The sequence below is a fragment of the Apium graveolens genome, chromosome 9, assembly GCF_009905375.1.
Source record: "Apium graveolens cultivar Ventura chromosome 9, ASM990537v1, whole genome shotgun sequence".
Taxonomy (NCBI): domain Eukaryota; kingdom Viridiplantae; phylum Streptophyta; class Magnoliopsida; order Apiales; family Apiaceae; genus Apium; species Apium graveolens.
This window is the reverse complement of record NC_133655.1, coordinates 70802738-70826019: the sequence shown is the minus strand read 5'-3', so window position 1 is coordinate 70826019 and position 23282 is coordinate 70802738. Positions and strand designations below refer to the sequence as shown.

Here is a 23282-nt window from a genome sequence, read left to right as displayed (position 1 = left end):
TTCACATGGCACCAAAGGATTTAATCATTGATGGAGCTAAGTTTGTCCCTAACAACTATGCTGCAGTTCTTGATCACACTGAAGCTCCATCTGAATTGCACTTTGTGCAAGATCTTCTTGCACATAGTGAGGTTGGGTACGCCCTAACTCAGCCTGAATTATTTTCAAGTCAACAAGTTCTGAGGTTCTGGAGGACTGGAGTTTTTGATGATGGTGGTAAAAGAGGAACTTCCAGTATTATCTTCCAAGTGGGTGATTCATCCTATGTAGTCACTCCTGGTACAGTACGAAGAGCATTACATCTTCCAGAAGATTGTACTTTCTCTATACCAGAGGAATCAGAACTTCGGGAGTTAATGACTGATTTGGGATATGAAAAGAGTCTGATGAAACTAGGACAATTAAAACGGGCTCATATCAGAAGAGAATGGAGTTTCTTTTTCGATTGCATCACCAAGGCTTTTGGCAACAAGTGTTCAAACTTTGATGCTATCCCAATAATGAGTCAGCACATCGGGTATGCACTTATAAATCAAACTCACTTTGATTTTGCAACTGTTTTAATTGGTTTTATTGGGGATAGGATGACAGAGGATAGAAATGTTGTTTACTTTGCTCGATTCTGTCAACTTATTTATACGTATTGTACTGATGAACCCCAGTTAGTCAGCACTCAAACCCCACCTTTTAAGGTTGCAAAAAGGTACTTTAACGACCTGATAAATGCTGACACAAAGAAATCAATGGTGAGACCATTACAGATTCCTCAGTATGTGAAACAGATACTGGTAAATGCTGATCCTGCTACTTACCAATCTGTTTACTCCAATGTTCAACCAACTCACCATAACCAAAATTCATCATTTTCAGTCCCTACTACTCATGGTATATCTCAGCCTACCCTCAGAACTTATCTCAAATCCTATCTCTCCACTTCACAGACTGCTCAACCTTCTTCTTCAGCCCCTACTGTGAAGCCTACATCCTCTAAGCCAAAGAGAACAAAGACTGTTCCTCAAACACCTCAAAAGAGGAGGAGGATTACTTTGAGAGATGAATCAGATTCTGAGGAACAGATTCCTTCTTCAGAGCCTGTGGTAAATGAAGCTGAGAAAGCAACTTCTCAGAAGGATTCTGATATTGGGGGTTCTAAGCTTCTCAAAAGGCTTAGACGAATGATAGTTCCTGAAACTCCCAAGGAATCCAAATCAACCAAGAAGTACAAGAAACAGAGGGCACAAAGGCCAATTTCAGATGATGAAGAGGAAGCAGCTAAGGAAGGGGATCAGAAATCTCTGATCTCACAAGACAAGGAATTTGCTCCAGTTACTTCTTCTCCATCCACTCCATCTCAGGAAACTGTATCTGACAGGGCTAATTCACCATCTTCGTCTCTTGGTAATCCAGACACAAGTGCTGATATTGCTGATCAACACTTAGTTGTGTCTGAAGTACTTCTATTAGAAGCTCCAACAGCAAATAATCCTTTCACAACACCTGTTACTGATGCTGTTCAAACTCCAGAGTTATCAACAACACCTTCTCTGCATCAAGATGCTGATGATCAGACTTTAGGCGAGCATCAGGATTTGGCTGTTGATCAGAACTTAGTATCAGATCTGCAATTAGAGGATGCTGAAGCCTCCATTGCTACTCACACTGTTGTCTTATCAGAAGATACTGATTCTTTAAGTTCTGATGCTGCAAATGCTGGAGATACTGGTGAAGCTGCTCCAACTGTAGATGCTGATGAAGCAGGTCCTTCAGGACATACTCCTCAACCTACTCTTCCTAAGTCTGAACTGGTAAAGGAGTTTGTTATCAGGGATGCACCAGTACCTTGGAGTGAAACTCCTGCAGGTCAGGATTGGACTAAGGAATGGAACTCAGTTTCATGTGTTCCAAATGCATTACATCTTGCTGAGCACTTGACTAAAGCTGATGAAATGTTAAATTCTGATGATTTTAAAACCCAGCTTAGAGTCACTGCATTGAGTACTAAACATCTACAAGGTCTTCATTCAACTACTCATACAGAGCTACACAAGATTCAGGAGAACTTTATCAAACAAGAACAAGTTTGGAAAATTGATAAGAAAAAGTTCTTTCAACCTACCATTGACAGGATTGCTTATATTGAGAAAACTCAAGAGAAACAACAAGCTCAGATTGATGACATTCTGACAAATCAAGTTTCTCAGCAATCTCAACTTACTGAAATCCAATCCTCAGTGGAATTACTTGTCTCTCTTTTACTACCTGCTGATGCCAAAAAGGGGGAGAAGGTAATTAAGTCCAAATGCAAAACTAACAAGACACTGAAAGGAAAGGATGATGGAAATGATGATCAAGGATACTCTGGAATGGGTAGCGGTCATAGTCAAGGTAGAAGGTTTACATCAAGACAAGCTAGTCACAGGACAAGTTCTGATACTGGGAAAAGAATAAGTTCTGCTGCTGGTAAAAGGATAAGTTCTGATGAACTTCTAGATCTTGATGAGGAAATGTCAAGATAGTTATTTCTTCAAGAAAATCCAGGAATGGACTTGGAAAGTTTAAAGGAAGAAGAAGCTAGACTTAAATCAGAGAAAGTCACATCTAAATCTGAAGCTTCTGGTAAAAATTCACTTCCAAAACTCAAAGGCATTGTGATCAAAGAAAGGACACATACTGAAGCAACATTGGCTAGATCACAACCACGGATAGATCCAAGATCAAAGGGTAAAAAAAAGGTTGGTGAACCTATCAAGGCTTATGTACCTCCTGAGGAAGAAGAAATTACTGATAAAAAGGATGATCTTGCTATGACTTCAAGAAAAGTTCTTAAAACAACCTCTGCCATGGCTCAAGTTGTTCAGAGTCAAGAAATTGTAAGTTCTGATATTCAAAAGAAGCAAGTAACCTCTGACAGAGCTCAAGTTAACTTGATATCAGAAAATAGATCAAAGACACTCCTACCAAGATTCACTAAAGCAAAACAGACTCAATCTTTGAAGACTACTGCAAGTGGTTTTGAAGCAAGAGTAGTTACTGGAAAGGAAGCTAGAGATAAAACTGGATTGGGAAGTGCTGATGAAATAAGAGTACACAACACTACCAATGATCCAACTTCCTTGAGTGAACCAGGTATTGGAGCAACTCCTGAGAGATTGAATCAACTGGAATCTGTACAGATGGTTTACCATACCTACTTGAAAGAATACATCATGTTGTATTTCATGACAGATGGTAGGGTTTATCATATAAGACAAAATGCCATTCCATTGAAGTATTTTGAAGAATTGGAGCATGTACTTTTCTTACTTCAAGTGGATGACAGAATAACAGAGACTGCTGCAAACTACTTAAAAGAACAGATTCTGAGACAGAAAAGGCTTTATTCTGTTAAGTCTGACAGCATATATGTTCCAAATTACAGAGATCACAATTGTGATATTGTTGATATGAAGCCTAATACTGCACAGATCAGAACGTATCTTGGTATTAAGGGACTTGAATTTAATCTAGAGTCTGACAAAGCTTATGTTATAAGACTAGATCAGGAGTTGAGAAAAGCAAAGATTAATGATCTCAGAGCAGCAATCTTTCAAACTGGTGAAGATACTGCAGAGCTTAAAGATGTTAAAAGGAGAATGATTGATGAACTAAGATATGCTGAGAAATGTTTGTTGAAGAACTATCTCAGAACAACTCCTGACATCAGAGAGATCGGAAATTGAAGAAGCCAAGTCGAAGATCTACAACTGCTTAAATTCTGATATTTATACAGACTGAAGTTGTTATCAGAAGTTGAAATTGGTAAAAACTTTAAGGACTGTAAGTTGTAGTTATCTAGTCTAATTCTCATGCATTTGTACTTAATATTTTTGACATCATCAAATATCTGTTAAACTTGTATATTATGTTAATTTACAAGTTGGGGGAGATTGTTAGATATATTTGATAATGTCATGGCTAATATGTTTTATGTTTAGCTTTCAGATCTTACTGAACAGGATAAATCAGTACTTAACTGTTGATCGGTACTTATATTGGAAGTCAGGACTTAAGGATATCAGTACGCATGTTATCAGGAGATAATCATCAGAAGATAGATATCAGAACTTAAGTGCTGAAGGATAATCAGATAAGGACAGTAGCTGATTAAAGGAAAGAAGATTGAGATAAACATAAGAAGAGATATGCATGAAGAAGGAATTCCGTGAAGAATGGAATACTTGGAAGAAAAGATATCTGATTGATATATTTTAGGAAGCAGAATTATATTCCATATCAATTAGCGATTATCTTGTAACTGTGTAGTATATAAACACAGACATAGGGTTTACACTATAAGTGTTATCAATATTATAAAAGATTATTCATTGTAACCCTAGCAGCTCTCGTGATATTTGTTCATCACTGAGAGGTAACAGTTCCATACTATAACAGAGTTTATTTTTTCAATAAAGTTTATTTTCTGTTACTTAAGTTCTTAAAGTTCGATTTGAGTGTACTATACACTGTATTCACCCCTCTACAGTGTGTGTGTGACCTAACACGAATATAGTAAATCTGTAAATGATGAACACATAACAACACTTAGAAAATATTCAATTTCATTTCAAGACACTATATGAATCGGGTCTTTATTCATAAGTGGCTCTCACTAGTTTATCTAATTTATACAACCCCTAAGTGAAAATTAAGCATTCATAATGCTAGTGGGAATAGGGATCCTACATTCCATCACACAACTTCGGCTGTAGCATGAAACGTCATTTGATGTTCAATAGGCAGACAACTCTTGTCATTTACATCTTATGTTATTCCCTAATAAAAGTTTAGCCTCTTGAATAATTGAGTCACGGCTGTAGCACGACAAACTCAATATTCTAAGTCAAGCCTAACCCAAAATTTCGTACAATTGAATCAGTCTCCAATGACCCACGGCTGTAGCACGTAACGACCTTTAGATTCTAATTCAATGTACACATCTCTATGTAATAGACAAGTATTTCTTATTTTGAAGTCAAAGCCCTCGGCTGTAACACGAAATGATAATAATTTAAAAATAAGAACCACTTTCTACCATGTTGGAAGGCTATGACCGACACAAGCCCGTTGTGTCATTGGTCAATCACTACTTGATATTATTTAATTTTAAAGGGATTATATTATGTTACAATCATAATCATATTATAAAGAGATTCTTCCTTTAAATTAAATATTTCAAATCAATAATCGATAATCAGATGATTCCCAGATCGGGGGGAGCATTGTCAAGAGGCGTCACTTAATACCCCTTTCTTACAGATAGAAATCTGCTTTTGACAGAATCATCCTTTCTCTCAATATTGAAAATTCATATTTAGTTACGTGTTTCATAAACACAAGAATCTCATGATTGTATTCATAATATTATTCTTAAGGCAAGAAATGATTCCTATTCTAGATTTTCTAGAGCACACCTTATATTGATTTAAGTTCACCTAAATCTATCATCGCATGGTAAACATAGGCATATATCTCATATATAAAATTAAATAAACAAGTAAATGTAAAGTGCAATAAAGTAAATGTGTTTGGTTATGGCCCCATCATATGTGATCTTTATCAAGCTCATGATAAAGATCAAGGTCAATCTAATATGGTGATGGGAATAAATAAAACTACTTATTACATAAGTCTTCTTCTTTGTTTAGACTTCTTGTATACCTCGTCTTCTTCTTTGTATCACCTCCATTGGATAGCCTTCTTGAGTCTTCAATTACATTACATAGATTGAAAGTAAAACTAATCTAATGAACTTACAAGAATAACTCGAGTTACATTCGAGATTTATGATTACAAAGATTGACGACATGCAAGTCGTATTTAAAACCAAAACCAAAACCATTACACTAAGGTCGAAAGGCCATAACCATCCACCATGCTCATAAAACACATAAAAGCATGTTAAAACACATAATCCGATCTTAACATATCATTTTATCCATGATCAAATCATAAAAAAAATATGATAAACATCAGAAAAATCAGAATCAAATCAGAAAAACAAGAATCACTATTTACAGGCAGTAAACGACGTCAAACGCCTTACAGATGAGTCGTTGATAGCTTTTGCTATCAGTTTTGTTCAGACGCTCGTTTACCTTTGGAATAGGGTATTTGTTTGCGTAAATTGGACACCAGACCCAGATTTCAGCAAATCTGCAGCAGCCAATTCAGAATCCGTATCTAAAATGATTCTCATAATAAGAACAAACATAAATCATGTATATATCAGTATATATACAGATTACATAATCATCTTATGATTATACAACTCACATGAATATCATATATTCAAAACCATACATATATAAGCATATTATATCAACATCAAATCATGGCGAATCACGTACATGCTCATATATCGAAAACAGTTAAACACATAAACGAATTAAAAACTTTTCGCAAGTAGCTCTGATGTCATTGAAGGGTTTTTAGCACATAAATGCAACGAAAACGTAAATTTAAATCTTAAGAAAAAACTGAAACCCTTCGTAGGATCCATGCGAAAAGTAATATTTAATTCCTAGTTCAGTATGTTTACCTTAAGAAGCTTTACGTTAATGGAAAGATGGAGGTCTTTAATAGCGATCCAAGAACGATGAACGGAAATCCCTAGCAGCTGCTCCTCAAGTGTGAAGCACTCCACCGGTATCCACCAATAGTACAATGTGATGGAGGAGGAAGAGGTTGAGAGAATTAGTTGCCTCCCTCTTGTTCTACTTTAGAATTAGGGTTATTTATTTGGGTTTAGGCAAATAGGGTTTATAATAGTATATTTATAGGCAAAATTTTCAGCTGAAAATTTTCCATAAAATATTATTATTATTAACCCTTTAATTGATTATTCTTATTAACCAATTATCTAATAATTAAAACACCTTTTAATCATTAATCCCTTTTATAAACACTTTAGAAAAATAATTCTCTCACTTGATTTAATTTCCAAAATTAAATTCTTAATTAATAATATTAAGAATTAATTAAATCTCATTTAATCAATTATTAAATCTGCTAATATATTATCTATTTCACAAATAAATAATTACCAGGCATTATTAATTAATTCCTCCACCATTAAATCATTCTCTTTTATGGTGTGACCCTGTAGGTTCAATATTAAGCCGGTAGTAGAAATAAATAATAATAAAACTATTTTATCATTATTTATATAAATTCTCTAATTCATTAAATATGATTAATTAATAAATTAATCATATTTATTCTGCATCGTGAGGGATACTTTTCAGCATATCGTGACTATCCGGATAATACGAATTCACTGCTTAGAATACCAAGAACCTATTCAGTGAGTAGTTACCGTACAATCAATTCCTTCTACCCTGCAATGTCACGATTAAATACAAGGCACGGAACTTGTGTCAAGCCTATCTTATTTAATCATTTGCTTTCCCATTCACTATGCTTAGTTCTATTTAATGTAAATTAGAAACTCCTTTCTAATTTCATTCACTCTGACCAGATATTCCTGAACTAGCATAAGTGGATCAGCATTGAACATTCTCTTCCTTCACTGGAAGGGGTAGATCCTTTATTGATCATACACTATCTTCGTGTACAAATTCCTATACCCAGTAGAGCCCTTATAATTGTCCCTGGAGACTGGGAACTAAACCAAAGCATAGTTCAGTGTACACAAGATGACTATGATGACCTCAAGTCTAAGGATACTTGTACAACTATCACTATGTGAACAACTGCTGACACGTGAGTGAACTCCATAAGTTGTTCACTGTGTGAGTCATGTTCAGTGAAATTATTCTATAATAAGCACCTACATACTAGCTATAGTGTCACCACACAAATGTCTATGAGAACAGACATCCTTCATGATGAAGCAAGCATAGTATGTACCGATCTTTACGGATTACTAATTACCAGTTAGTAATCCTACGACCAGGAAATATTTAAGTTTATAGTTATCATCTTTTAGGTCTCATTATTATGATCTCATCATAATCCATAAAAAGCTTTACTCTAAACTATGGTATATCTTACTTAAACACTTAAATAGATAAAGCCTGCAATAAAACCAAAACAAGTCTTTTATTAATATCAATGAAATCAAAACAGATTACATAAAAGTTATTCCTAAATTATCATACATGATTGGACTTAGGACACATCTCTTTCAGTTTGTGGCCATAGTTTCAATAAGATTATAGGCCTCAGTATAGCTTTTCGCCCACAAGACGCCTCCAGCTGCTGCATCGAGCATGGGCCAAGATTGGGCCCCCAAACCATTATAAAACCCAGTGATCAACATTCAGTCAGGAATACCATGATGTGGACACTTTCTCAACATCTCCTTATAGCGCTCCCAAGCTTCGCACATAGATTCTGTTGGTTGCTGTGCAAACTGAGTAAGAGCACTCCTCATAGCCGCAGTCTTGGCCATTGGATAAAACTTCACCAGAAACATTTGCGCAAGATCTTCCCAAGTAGTGATGGACCCAGCTGGTAAAGAATGTAACCAGTCCTTAGCTTTATTCCTCAGAGAGAATGGGAAAAGCCTCAGCTTGATAGCCTCATCAGTAACACCATTACATTTGAAAGTACTATAGATCTCGACAAAATTCCTAAATGCATGTTGGGATCTTCAGTCGCAACACCTCCGAAAGAAACAGAATTCTGCACCATCTAAATAGTTCCTGGCTTGATTTCGAAAGTATTGGCCTGAATAGCCGGATGAATGATGCTTGACTGAATGTCATCAATTTTAGGCCGAGAAAAGTCCATAAGAGCTACATCTGCTGGAACTATACGATCACCCATGGTTACCGGTTCTTTCTTTTCACTCTCTTTATCCGAATCTTCAAAATCTATCTTCTCCGAAATATCAAGAACTGAGTCTGTCTCCTCAGCCGTATCTAGAGTCCTCTTGCGAGTGCGAGAACGTGTTTGAATAAACGCTCGTTAGAGTACCTGAAACACAACCAGAAACAATAAGTAACAAGTCTTAATCAATGAGTCCTAATGACCGCTGATGGCAAGTACATAAACTAAACAAATTAACACCCAGTCCCCGGCAACGGCGCCAAAAACTTGTTAGGCACAAAGCATGCGCTAATAATTCACGCAAGTATACGCGTTCACAAGTAATATAGAATAATTTTTAGTTCGTTCCCATAGAGACTCAGACTAATTATGTTTAATTAACACTTACTCACCAATGTATGATTACTTCTCAATGTCAAGACAATAACACTTAAGGTTGATTAACTAATTATTAACTACGAGAATTAAACACTTAAATTAACACTTAAATTAACAATATTAAACAAACATGAGATCATAACTTCGTTACTACTTTCTTCAATAGTCATTGTTATTACCCTTAGCATGTAACGGTGATGACATTAATCGAACAACATGAAACTGATAAAAGCCAACTTTCATTGCCCCAGTACCATTCTACCAAGCATCCACAATTAAGATAGAAGTTGAATAGGCATCAATTATGTTGAGACCCTATATGTCTACAAAATTTGAAAACATAACGATTTAAGCGCAAATTATTCATTATGATCACACTAGGCAAGTAAAACAGTTAGAGTTACCCACTAATCATGCATACAATACATGAACCTATGCTAGCATGGCAAGTTCTAAATCTCAAGATTCATTGTCGCTTCACAAGAGATTAACAGGCTATCTTATATGTTCGTGACACACATAAGACGAATAAGCACAACCTATGCTAGATATCATACAATCATCACATACCAAGGTATTAAACAATTAACTAAAGAAATTCATAATAAATCTGCTACGACCCCATGATCACGATTAGCCCATGATAGAACTCATCGTCACCATGGGTTCATATGAAAACATGATAATAACATGACAATATAAACTAATAAAAATACTTATTAAAACCAGAGTACGTCACAAGAGTATTAAGGTTCAAAGTAAAGAAAACTAGCATCCACTGTTACAACGAATAAAAGAAATACAAGATAACGTATGCTTCCTCTTTTTCATTGTGGTGTGCTAAAACGGTCTTCTTAATCTTCTCTCCTTGATCCTTGCTTGATTGATACTTGTTCTTTATTGCTTGTTATTGTGAAATGTCTCCCAAGATTGCTTATATAAGAATCCACAAGAAACAGCGCCGTTAGAAGCCCACTAGAAGTCTAATTAGAAAATCCAGAATTAATTATTCCGACCCCAGGCGGCCGCCCCAGGTTCCAAGCGGGCGCCTGCATCTCCAGGTGGTCACCCCACATCCCAGGTGGGCGCCTGGACAGCTTCTGGAAAATTCCAATTTCTGGTCCTGATTTTGCTGATTTATTCGCACAACTTCCCGCAACTGATTCCAAGTACTTCCCTAGGCTTATTTTGATGAAATCCCCCTAAATTCGCAAGTTATACCATGAAATGCAATAACACTAAAAAAACGCGTCAAATACACAAAATACTTGATTTGAAGACATCAATTCAAGCCATTATAAGACATTCTAAGTGGTATAAAATACCACTTATCAGATGTAGGAGATAAAGAAAGGATATGCTTCGATGTATCATGGGATAGTGATCTCAAAAGATAATTGCCCCCTAAATCATTAGATGATAAGGGACGTTTGAGAAAGTTCCAGATGCGTCAGCAATTGGATCTATAATGTGTACAATAATGTGTATTTATCCTGATGTTTCGTATGCTTTGAGCATGACAATCAGATACCAGTCTAATCCATGTGAGGGTCACTTGATAGTTTTCAATAATATTCTTAATTACTTAAAGAGGACTAAAGATTTATTTTTGGTATATGGAGAAGATAGGGAACTGGTTGTAAAGGGTTACACTGATACTAGTTTCTGAACCTAATTTTTGGACAGACAAGGATGATTACAAGTTTATGTCTGTTTTGTGTTTTGTCTAAATATAATTGATGTTAGCTTGAATAGTTCACAGCAAGAACATTGATGATTCTATGGAAGCCGAATATATTGATATTTTTTAAAATAGCCATGGAGACTGTTTAGGCATGTCCTTAGGCAATAACGCCTTATTAATGAGATTAATGATTAAAGAGTTATAAATGTAAAATATATAGTAATGATAGTGTTGCAGACCCACTGACTAAGGCTTTGTCGCAGCAGAAGTACGATTGTCATACTAGTTCCATGAGTATTAGATACATGGGTGATTGGCTCTAGTGCAAGTGGGAGATTGTTAGTGTTTGTGCCCTAGAGACAACACTATGATGTTTTAGTTTAAGACATTAGGATTATTAATGTTTATGTTCTATCGATTATTATCTTTATAATTTATTAATTCCTAATTTACTGTGATATAAATGTTAGATTAATAAATGTCCTTGGAATATGATATGTAATTCTATATCTCTAAGTACGTGACTTAGAAATGAGATTATAAGAATTGTATCAATATTCCTAAAGGTCCCTAGTCTAGTATTATTATTAAGGGACAATAATAATGTATTAAGACTGGTGTGTGTGTTGACTGAAGATCACATCTCATTGATCATGGGTATAGTGATACTAAAGTAAAAAACACAGGCAGATGTATATGTACATGGTGCTGGATAGACCCAATGTGAGATTCTACATGTCTGTTGTGTCATAAGTAATTCTCAAAGTGATAATGATGTAATGGTCCTTAGACCTAAAGTCATTATATTTCTATACGAGAATTAATATACATTGATTCCATTAAAAGTTATCCTTGACCGGGTAATGATAAAAGTGGTTATTGGGTATATTATGAATCGTATGAGAAATATGAATGATCTAGATGGGATTTAACCCTCCTATTTTAGGAGTGATATTATTGGCCTCTTGTGTGAGCTAGACTATGAAATGTGTGGCCACACTCAAATGTTGATTTGATAGGATAGTCTACTCATTGATCAAGGAAACTTGGATTAAACTATGATGAGGATGACACATTACATGCCTCTAGTTTAATCTATAATATTTGGTTAAAGGGATTATATTACATTGTACATTATTCACAAAAGGTTTAATCAATCATCGATTCAATTATTATTATTTGGGTAGCAATGATGTATTACTAGATGCCGCTCATTGTTTATGATTTTAAATTAAATTAAAATTTATTGCCAACGTAATAATAACCTATAGGGCCACACACTAAGAGTGCTTGAAGGATTTTTTTAATTTAAATTGGATTTAAATTATATTAAACTAATTCGAATTATTTATAATATTAATTAAGTATGACTTAATAAATAAGACAAATATTGATATTCAAATTTACTAATATTAAATATAAAATTTATTTATTAAATAATTAAGTGAGACTTTTTTTAATACAAATAGGAATTTCGAATTAATAATAAATCCTAATTAGTTAAGAGTTATAATTCATTTTTCTACTCTCTATATAATATCTCTTGTGTGGCCGATTTTTTGGCACGAAAAAAAGACTTTTACTAAAACCCTAGCCACCAAGAGAGAAGATGGAGAGAGAAAGAAGAAATGAGTTTGTGCTAGTACACATCCAATCTTTGAGTTCAAGCATACGTGTGGATCCCGATAGAGCGTAGATCGCGAGAGCGGGATGCGTGGTGATTGAACAAGTTTTGGATCTCCATTAGTCAACCAATTGGTAAAGCTTCTTAAGGTAAACAATCTGATCTACGAATTAAATATATGTTTTTCACATGGATCCTGCGATGGGTTTCCAAAATTCTGATATTTAACGTTTTTAATTACTATTTTTGTTGCGTTTATGTGCTCGAAACCCTTCAGATCTTTCGCAATGCAATCCACATAGGCTTCATCTTGAGAAAGAAGATGTAGGTGCATCTTCACCTTCCAGTGGTGATAGTTGACTTTGTCCAGAAATGGAATTTTCACTCCAACATCCTTTTTGTTCATCTTGTTGATTGTTGTGATCTTTACACTCTTTGTACTTCAAGAGCTTGCTCTAATACCATTTATTATTCCCAAAAAATACAACAAGAATTATAGAAGGGGGGTTGAATGTAATTCTGGCTTCTTTTTGAAATTTTAAAGATGTTTTAACTTAATATATATAATAGTGTTTGATTTGCAACAATGCGGAATGGAAGAATAATAGAAATCGAAACACTAAGTAATAAAACACAAAGATTTAAAACTTACTGGTGGATTTGAATGTATCCACCAGATATATATATATATATATATATATATATATATCAGATTGAGAACTCTGCAATGTTTTGAATAGCACACAACTGCGTACAAGTGAACAAACAAACTTACAGAGAAATTCTTAACAGATACAGCCTTATCAATTTCTCTGAAAATAAGCTTTTTAAGTTACTTAGTTCTACTTGCTATTCTTGTTTTATATATCACCAAGTTATATTATAATAAGACAAGACAATAAAACAAAATGAATCTAGTCTAATATCATGCTTCTACATTAATTTATCCAACATCTTTGAATATCTACACATTTGCATGGAAATGGTAATGCTTCTTTGTTCACAAAATCCTGCTTAACAGGATGCCACATTCCTTTTGCAAACACCCGACGCATGTGACTGTGTTGTCACCATCAACAACTGTTTTGAATATGATCATCCGTGGGAACTATGTTGGTCATCCGTCGGGAGCCGTGTTTATTATCCGTTGGGAGCTTTGGTGATCATCCGTCAGGAGATTTTGTAGATTATCCGTGGGGAGTCTTTCTGCCACTTAACTCTATTTCACTTGTACAGGATTACAAGACATCTTATATTTACAATTAGCCAACCTATTCTGTACATCAATCTAGCAGTCATCATGACTTACAGAATCCTACAGTATCTACTGAACTAAAACATGTTGTTTGTAGAAATATGCTACAAAACTTATTGTTACATAAGCTACACTCTCGATGGATGTTCAGTTGTCATCCGTCGGGACTATAAAGTTCATCCATGGGGACTATATTAGATCATCCGTCGAGAGCTACAAATTCACTAAGTTAAATCTACTAAGGTATTTTGTTTAACTTATCATCAAGTTCACAACATATTTCTAACACTCATATATACACACAGCCGCGTTGCATTCCTATCTATCTTCATCTTCCCCAAAACGAGTTCTTACTCTCACACCGGAGGCGCTACGGGACTAAAACCCCCCTTCCGATGTTGTTTTGCAAACACCCGACAACAGCTACACAGCAACCGCTACTAGGATGCAGGCTCGGCGTCGAAGGAGCAGCCCCGCACACCAGAGTTATCAAATCCTATTGTTGCTATTAATCCGTTTAGTGAAGTTTTTATTTCTGAAATTTTCTTTTTATTGTTGTTATTCGCTTGAACTCTGTTGTTGTACTTATTAATTATGTGATTTTACTCATTCAAAAGTTTCAAAAAGGTAACGAGAATACTTGGATTCTCGGAATGACAGCGCATTAAAATTCAACAAGGGGCATGTGGGTACTTGCATAACTCTGCTTAACTCTAGAGTTGTCTGTTCTGTGAAACATATCAAGTAGAAAATCTAGTTTTTGTTAGATTCAGGGTTGAACGCGGGTCGGGTTGGTCGGGTTGGCCGGGTTAAGGGTAATTAATCGAAATAATTCAATTAGTTCGGTTTTAAAAAAAATGAACCCATTAACCAAAAAAATTATTTTCAACCCAACCCTACCTTTATACGTTAGGTCAGGTCAGTTTGGGATAAAACTCGAATAAAATTATTTAAATATTTCTTAAGAGTCAAAATTTTAAATCAATTTAATCAAAATTCACTACGCCATAGATGGCCTACAGCAACACCCAAAAAATGGTACAACAGGCCAAAAAAATGTTACCATAGCCACCCAAAAGACCTAAGGTAACATAAAATTTAAGTTGCTTTTTTTCGAGTTACCTTTGAGCCCTAAGGTAACATTTCCTTTGCCCTGGTGCAACATGGACTTTTGTGTTACAATAAACATCAAAGGTAACATCAATGTATATCTATAGTATCACATTATGTATGTTACCTTTGCACTTTGAATTTGCAAAAAAAAAAGATGGGGCCCACGTGTGGGGCCCATATTGGGGCCACAGGTGGGCCCCATTTTTTATAATGATTTGTATTATATTAATTTGATAAGATTTGTTTGTAAATTGAACATATATACCATTAACATATTTTTCATACGTAAAAAGTAATACTACATGAAATTTTGCTATTCGAAATCGAACAATCCCAAAATATCATTACATACCACAAAATGTATTACATCCAAATCAACTCAAACATTCAAACCATCACATGTCTAAAACTACGACAACAACAATTATTTTAACTAAACAAAATAATTCAGGTTCTTTACTAAACATTTGAAAAAAAGGATAAACTTAATAAAATAGTAACACTAGAAAATCTTCACGTTCTCCTCGACTTCAGACGTAAGTGTTTGGTCCACTTTTTGTTAAATGTCCTCCTTTACTAACATGTCCCTAACTGCAAGATACCCCAAAGATAACAATGCACAAATTAGTTAGACAACACAAATTTGACAGAAAAGAAGAATGGCAAGGCTGATGAGTGGCATTGTTACCTTTTGGTTACACCACATTTTGAAGCGTACTACTAAATCATTCTTTCTTTGATTGCAATCCCTCGTTGTCCATCTGTGCAGTTTTGGGTGGCTTAGCACATGCCTTTAGGACTGCGTCATTCTACAAGAAGACAGACATTTCGAAAGATTTTTTTAATTATGACATCAATATGATCAAAAGTAATGACAATATGGTTCACAATTTAGTCAACAACATATTTAATCAATGCAACATCAATTTGTAATACACCAAATAATTTCCAAGAACAGAACTTATTATTGTACTAGTAAACAGTGGTGGGGTTTAGTGGCCACTTTAGCATTAATTTTCAAAAATTTGAAAAGCAAAACTGAAGTCTTCAATTAGAAATATTCCCTTATGATGGAAGACCAGTTATATCATATGCCTAACAATTTCTAAACCCTTTAGTTTAAAAAACAAGATCTAGGAAGGATTGAAGGAAAGCATATCCCGGTTTGTATCATCGAACATTCTAAGTTCTAACTATATGATCAAGGTGATTATATCTCAGGTGATTCCCCGGTCACCAACCACATTTTATAATTTCTTAGTAGTAAAGATGAACAGTAGCTACCCCTACCCCTGCAATATTGTAAAATCAGAATCCATAGGGCCAAAAGGCGGCGAACCTCAAACATTTCTGAAAGAGAAATGTACTGAAATTGATGAAACATAGAAAAGAAAACGATATACTGCTTAAGTAAAAATGATATGCTGTACAAATTACGAGTAGTTTCTAGAATAAGCGATGAAATAAATTAATTGTGTAGATGTGCCATAGATTATATATATCGATATCATACAATGCAGCAGCCACTTGATGTCTATGCAGTTTGCAAGTTGTGATACGTATCTAGCAGTATATACAAGCAATATTCATTTACATGTAATCTTACAGTCCGGTGAGTTGAAAGAAATAAACAAACAAGCATTTTTCGATGTGTCCTTTGTCATTGCCCTGTTAATTCAGTGTCACCTATTTTCATTTTGAAAAATTCTTTTAACATTCCCGTTACACCAAATATAGAAAAAAAATATCCCATTAGTTTGCTAACAAACTAAAAAGAAATAAAAAAATTCTTCGGGCTTTCTAATTAAACCCTTGAAAAGAAAGCATAGATTAAAAGGAGGGGTGGAGAATTACCAGAAATGAGAATATTGTTATCAAATTTGTCCAGAGAGACAAACTGGGTGAGCTGTCTTTTTCCATTACAACCAGCAGATTGCTTGTGAACTTTCACACAGGAGAGGCTGCATGTTCTTACAAAATAACCTGCGCACTTGTACTTTGATGCCTTTGTTTTACACACTTGGCAAGAACAAAACCTATTATTATTAGTACTTCAGATATAATTCTGCTTATACAAGATATCTACTTATTTTAACAAGTTGAATGCAGAATCCCAGGGGATGTGTGTACCTTAATCACTATGTTTTGGATTGTTTGCTTTGGCATGCACCGTTCAAGAAACTGGTACCAAGCAAAAGAACCAGGGCCATACAAAAGAAAACCATATGAAGCCATTCGGAGGGATCGAAACCAGTTATGGTCTGAAATGAGAGTTTGAATATCATCCTAAAAGGACGAATTTAGTAAAATTAAGCCATAGTAATCTCGAGATATAAAAGGTAAAGTGAATAACAAAATGTGAACTCAAAGCATGTTACTGATGCAAATAGGCAAGAATAGTTGGATCATGACCGAGACCTGCCGCAAGTCTGTTTCTATAAATACAACTTTACAATAAGTCAAGTTACAATGATTGACAATAATGGACCTACGACCTGCCTATCTGGTTCCAACTTCAGCTCTAAAACTTCAAATTACAACAAGCGTAGACTACAAGGTCTAAATCATCTGCACATGGAATAAGACTACTCCTTCGGTTTCCAGAGCCAGAACCTAAAAAACCTTCTTCCAAGTATCCTATAATCCTACTACTCAAGTTTTTATAAAAGCACAAGGAGAAAGTAACTGGTTAGAAGTTTGAAGCCATCAACATGACACATATTTGAGAAATTACACTGATAACCAACAATATTGATTTCGCAAGCCACATATAACGTGAACTAATGAACTACTCTACAACTGCAACACGCATAAACAAGTCAGATTGTGGGTTTATATGTCTAAGATTTTTACTTACTGTGCACAAGTATAACGACTCGTATATTTCTGTAATATTTAAATATGTAATTATTGCGTAGATAATTAATAAAGAAGTTATAGTATTTATGGTCTCTGTGTTTAATTATTATTGTTTATATGTGATTGCTGGATTGCGTGGTGTGTTTTTATGATTAGCTGGTGCACAATGTTATTTTTGTTTCACTTTTAAAAAGTGATTTTATGACAATTCTATTTTCAAAATTATTTGGGTTCTCTCCAAAATTGTTTTTATGATTTTATAATCTTGCTAATTATTTTTGGGATTTTACAAAATTTACATATCAATATTCTGTTATTTATTTATTCTTAAATGATTTTCTGAATTCATTTAAACTGTAAAATCCATATTTAATTCTTGGATTCTTCAAAAATTATGAAACTCATATTTTATTATGTTTACAATATTCTGAGAATTTTAAAATTATTCTGGTAATTTTCGAGATTAATTTTACTCACGTGTTATTTCGTTATTTCATTTAATGCGGGTATAAGTTGTGTGTGTAAAGTGCTTTAAAAATTATGAAAATTTTATTTTAATTAACTTCCGAATATTTCGAGAATTCTGGTATAAATTTGTAAATTTTTCGAGATGTTTTAGCACGTAGCTGGTATGTTATTCTAGTCAGAAACGAACCAAAATTTTTGCAAAAGCAGGACAGGGACACGTGTCGAATTGTGGTTTCTCTTGTTGATACGTGGCTGCAGTTGGGTTAATCAAATAAAAAAAGAAAGAGGAGGAAACCTCCCCCTTCCCCTGTTCTTGACCCCGTTCGTCTCTCCCTCTCGGAATCCCTCCGACTCTCTCTCAAATCTCTTCTTCTATCTCTCTGTAACACTCTCTTCCCACCTATCTTTCTTCTCTCTTTCTTCCCCTTCCTCGTTTTCTTTTTCTTCCGCCGTTGTTCTGCTGATTTCCGGCCGCCGCCTTCGGTTTCCGGTGGGTTCCGTTTGTGTTCGTCCTTATATATATACATACAGTTTTATTTGTATGTTCATGTGTGTGTTTATGTGTGTGTGAGTGTGTGTGTACAATATGTGCGTGTGTGTGTGGCGCGTGCGGGGGCGCGTGCGGTGGTGTGTACGCGTGTTTGTGCAGTGTTGTGATGTGTTGGTTTGGTTGTATCTTTGGCCCTTGTTGTTCGGTTACTGGTTTGCAAATTTTGATTTTCTGCAGAATTTCGTTGAGTGATTTCGTGATATTAAATTCGGTGGGTGCGGAAAATGATTTTTTTTAAAGAATCGGTGAAATTATTTGGAAACCCGTATATTTTCGGGCACCAATAATTTTTCCGCCGCGCGCGATGAATTATTACGAGTGCACGGTGGACGGTGATAACCCTGTTCTGAGTCCTAAATATTTTAATAAATAAAATTTGTATAAATTGTTTTCGGGACTAAAAATTTAGTTATGTGACGATTCGAATTGATTTTTTTTGGGATTTGTCGTCGTTTCGACGGGTAGGCCTATAAACAAAGGAGTCGCTGTCCAATTTTTTCTAGAAATTACCTTAAATTACGAATCGAGTATATATATCTCATTTAATACAAATTGGCCCTGATTGTTATGTGCACTATTATTGCGTATACATTATTATTATTAATATGCTTACGAGTCGGGAATTATGTCGTTGGGTAATTAATTACTGAGGAAAAGTCAAGCATAATCGGTCGTTTAACTTAGGTTGTTTCGATTTCGTAGGTTCGAGTCGAAGGACCCAGTAGTTGAAGTCAATTAGAGTTAAGCTAGAGTTAGTGCAAAGCTTCGCAAGGCAAGTACCCCTGAACTAATCTTTTACAGTTCAGTATATATGAATAGTTGTTGATTTAAATTATGTACTGGAACAGAACGTTTTAAGTTACGTATTCTCCGTATTTAAATATGTTTTACTAAACGAGGTTTTGGGGAAAAAGTAACTTCTGAAAATGCCTATCTCTAGACTGTGATTAAAAATTAAAAATGGATTTTTAGAATGTGTGTTGTAATCGTTTAAAAAGAGATAGGTGTAAATGATTTGGGAAACTAGATAAAAATAAATAAGATAATGCATGGTCAGTGGCGTAAGAGGTCCGTTATTAAGTAACGGCCCAGCATGGTTGCGTAAGAGGCTAAGTCGGATGCGCGCACTGGTAGGCCGCTTAGTCCAGCATGTCAGAGACCTGGCTAGTCTTTGAGTTCCGGAACGAAATTTGTGGTGGGATAGACTGATCAGCTGTCCCTAGAATTCATCCATTTTTATGTCTGATAATGGTTTAATGGTTCCCGTAACGGAACAAATGGTTTACGGTCCCCGTAACGGGGCAGGTGATTTATGGGTCCAGCAATGGACAGTGATTTTGGAAAGAAAATAGCATGCTAAAAATTGGACTCTGATATTTTTACACAGCACACTACAGATGATGTTATTTTGCAAAGCATGCTAGTTCGGATATCCAGTTTATACCTGTTTTACGGATTTTCATATACTAATCTGATATATGTTCCTATACTGTTTTATATATCCTGTTTACTTGTTATTTATATAGAGGTACTGTTGAGCAATGTGTTAGGTCCCAATTTGTTTGTAGAAGGGGAGGTTGAATACAAACAGTACCAAATAATCGAATAAATGCGGAATAAAAAATGTGAAACAAAATTCAAGTTAAATAAAAATATTATTAAACTTGAAAGGTGTTACAACAACTGTATCGATTACAAGGTATTAATCTCAAATCAATTATCACAAATCTAGAATAAATTCGACATGAACTTTTTCTATTTTTGCAATAATTAGAATCAAATGCTAAACGCGATTTGAGATTAAGTTCTAGGGATTTTGATCCGCTAGATTGTTACACAAGAACAAGATAAAGATTTCTAGTTGATTGGATTTAACTTTGCAATCTAGAAATTGATCTTTGAATTTCAGCAGAGAACAATGAAATATTTCTTAGGCGGCTGATGTGTTCTTGTATTTTTCAGTTTGTTGGATGATTGAGTTGTAGTGAACTGCTGCTTGTCTGCTTCTTTTTAATCAACAGAATAGAATTGACCTGGCAAGACAATCCTTTGGCCAGCAAGACTTTCGGTATGACAATATTTACAACTAGCAAGACAATCAAAATGAACTAGCAAGACTTTCGGTATGACTATTGATTGTCATACCGATTGTCATATTAGTTCAAATAAATTGTCTTGCTGAATTAATAACAGATTTTAATCTAAACAGAAATTCTAATAAGACAATTAAATGTATTGGCATGACTTTCAGTATGACTATCAATTGTCATACCGATTGTCATACTAGTTCAAATGAATTGTCTTGTTTTGAATTTAAGCAGATTTTAAACCAATTAAAATCTTGTAAATCCTCAATATTAATTCTAAATTAATTAATCAATTTAATTCAATTAATCAATAAATTAATCTTTGCAGATATAATTTATTTTCTTAATTAAATTATATGACTTAATTAGTTAATAGAGAATTAATACTAACCCTGAGCAGCATCCATTCTTCTGACAATCTTCTGAAAATCACTGAGACTTATGAATCAATTCCGCCACTTCAATGCTGACACTCGATGTACTGTCTGGTTCATGAGTGACTAACTTCCGTGACGTTTCTTCATGTCTTGACTTAGACACTTTGATTTTCTTCAGATTAAATCCTTGTAATTAATTGATACTCTGACGAGATCTCTGTCACTTGATTAAATCCACGATCTTGATTTATATTACTGAGGCATGATCAACTTCTTGAACTTCTTCCAGTGAATTAACTCCTCAAGTCTGTAGATGAACCTTGTTTCTGAATCCTTTGACAGATATTACTTTGCGAGATCTCTCTGACGGTCGATCCACTATTTACTTATTACATTCTTATTTGAGTTGAGTTGAATCGTCGAATATACAAATAGGCTATGACATATGACTTACAATCTCCCCCTATTTGTTTGTTAGACAATAACACATAAATACCTAGAGGATAACTCAACTAACAAATAAGAAAAAGATATAAACAGAAATGCAAAGTAAATAGTAGAAAATTTCTGGACTAGATTTAACATTTTCCAGATTCCAAGTAGATGTTCCTCTAGACTGAACATATCTTCAAGTAGTTCCATCTTCACATGTACAACCACATTTCCTGTTGAGAAGCCCATATCTCTTGCTTCTCCCCCTATGAGAATCAACTGATTAAAGAAGATCACCTTCGTTTTACCACCTCTCCCGTACAATAGGATCCGCAGATAAAAACCAATGGTACTCCCCTAACAGCTTCTTCCCTTACTAGGAAATCACCTTGTGTTTACCACCTCTCCCGTACAATAGGATCCGTAGTTACAAACAACAATGGTGTGGTGTAGTGTACATTTTTAGGATCTTTTTCTTCCTCCCTGCTATTTCTCCCCCTTAGTTGAGGAATCCTCCAAACTATTACTTAAGCTTTTATCTCCCCCTTAAAGAAGGAATGTATGTCGTCGTCTGAAGGAGTTCTCATATTTCACTTGGTTGGAAAAGAAATAACAAGTAGTTTCTGTTTCTTCCTCACTGTGAGTGTGTGATTGTGTTTTAGTGTACCTCACATGTGTTTTACTCTTCTCTCCACTCGTGTTTACACTCATTCTCACAAGTGTATCACTCTTCTCTCATAGCTCCATAATCCAGCTGCACCTGCAAGGAAAATCACCTTAGCCATCCTTAAGGAGGTCACAGGTGGTGCAATAGGAGTTCACAAATCCCCATCCTTGTTAAACTCGTCAGATGAATCTGAGTCATAATCTACAAGTTGCTAGTTTCCCTTTTAGGGTTCCAGATTTGAATTCTGGGAAGGTAAACAATGATCCAACGATTTTAGCATAAAGATCAAAGTTCCCTTCTAATGTCTGTGAAGACACTTCCTTGTGACTCATCAGGTAATATCTGAATCATTGTCAACAAGTTGCCGATCTGCACCTATGTCAGATCCACTATCCGCAGATGCATCCAGGGGATTTAAGCCTGGGGAGGTAGACACTGACCACTGACATATGGCTTTTGGATCAGTATCCTCTCCTAACACCTGTAAAGGCAATTGGTCCACTAACGAACCTTGAACAATCGAATCTGACCTTAAAATGGTCGAAACTCTTGTTTCTGTCAACTCATCCTTTGTGTGTGTAACCTCTTCTTGTGCATCAAGAATTGTTTATGTTTGAAGTGGTGACACTACATCGGATACCTTGGCTGACAGGCAAACTTCAATAGACGCACCCTGTTGAGAGAATGAATCTAGTAACTGTTTTTGTGCCTTTTCAGCCATTACATCTTTTTGAGAAGATGTATGGGGGCTAGCAGTTGTCTCGGTTTAAATACTACTCATCTATGTAGGAGACAGAGCTACTGGGTTGACTAAAGAACCTTCCTTATGTGGTGCACTAGGCACTATCTCCCTCACGTTCATTCATACTACATTTAGTGGTAAGAGAGTGTTGGTTGGTTCTGTTTTTGTGTTTGTCTTTACAGTCTGGGATAGATGTTGTGGGTTTTCAACCTCA

General features: G+C 35.1%; 1 long non-coding RNA gene and 1 other non-coding gene across 3 annotated transcripts; one reads left to right on the top strand and one right to left on the bottom strand.

Moving 5' to 3' along the window:
* The first annotated feature begins 8330 nt into the window (after positions 1–8330).
* On the top strand, positions 8331–8437 carry LOC141688083 (small nucleolar RNA R71). Its single transcript, XR_012561550.1, has one exon. It is a non-coding gene; the product is annotated as a small nucleolar RNA R71 (small nucleolar RNA).
* Positions 8438–15172: 6735 nt separating this feature from the next.
* LOC141686733 (uncharacterized) lies at positions 15173–17674 on the bottom strand. Of its 2 annotated transcripts, none has more exons than XR_012560788.1 (4): positions 17017–17674; positions 16741–16922; positions 15575–15695; positions 15173–15477 (listed from the first exon to the last, which is right to left on the bottom strand). It is a non-coding gene; the product is annotated as an uncharacterized LOC141686733 (long non-coding RNA). The 2 variants fall into 2 exon arrangements; XR_012560787.1 differs by having other exon boundaries at positions 16741–16905.
* Positions 17675–23282: the final 5608 nt, after the last annotated feature.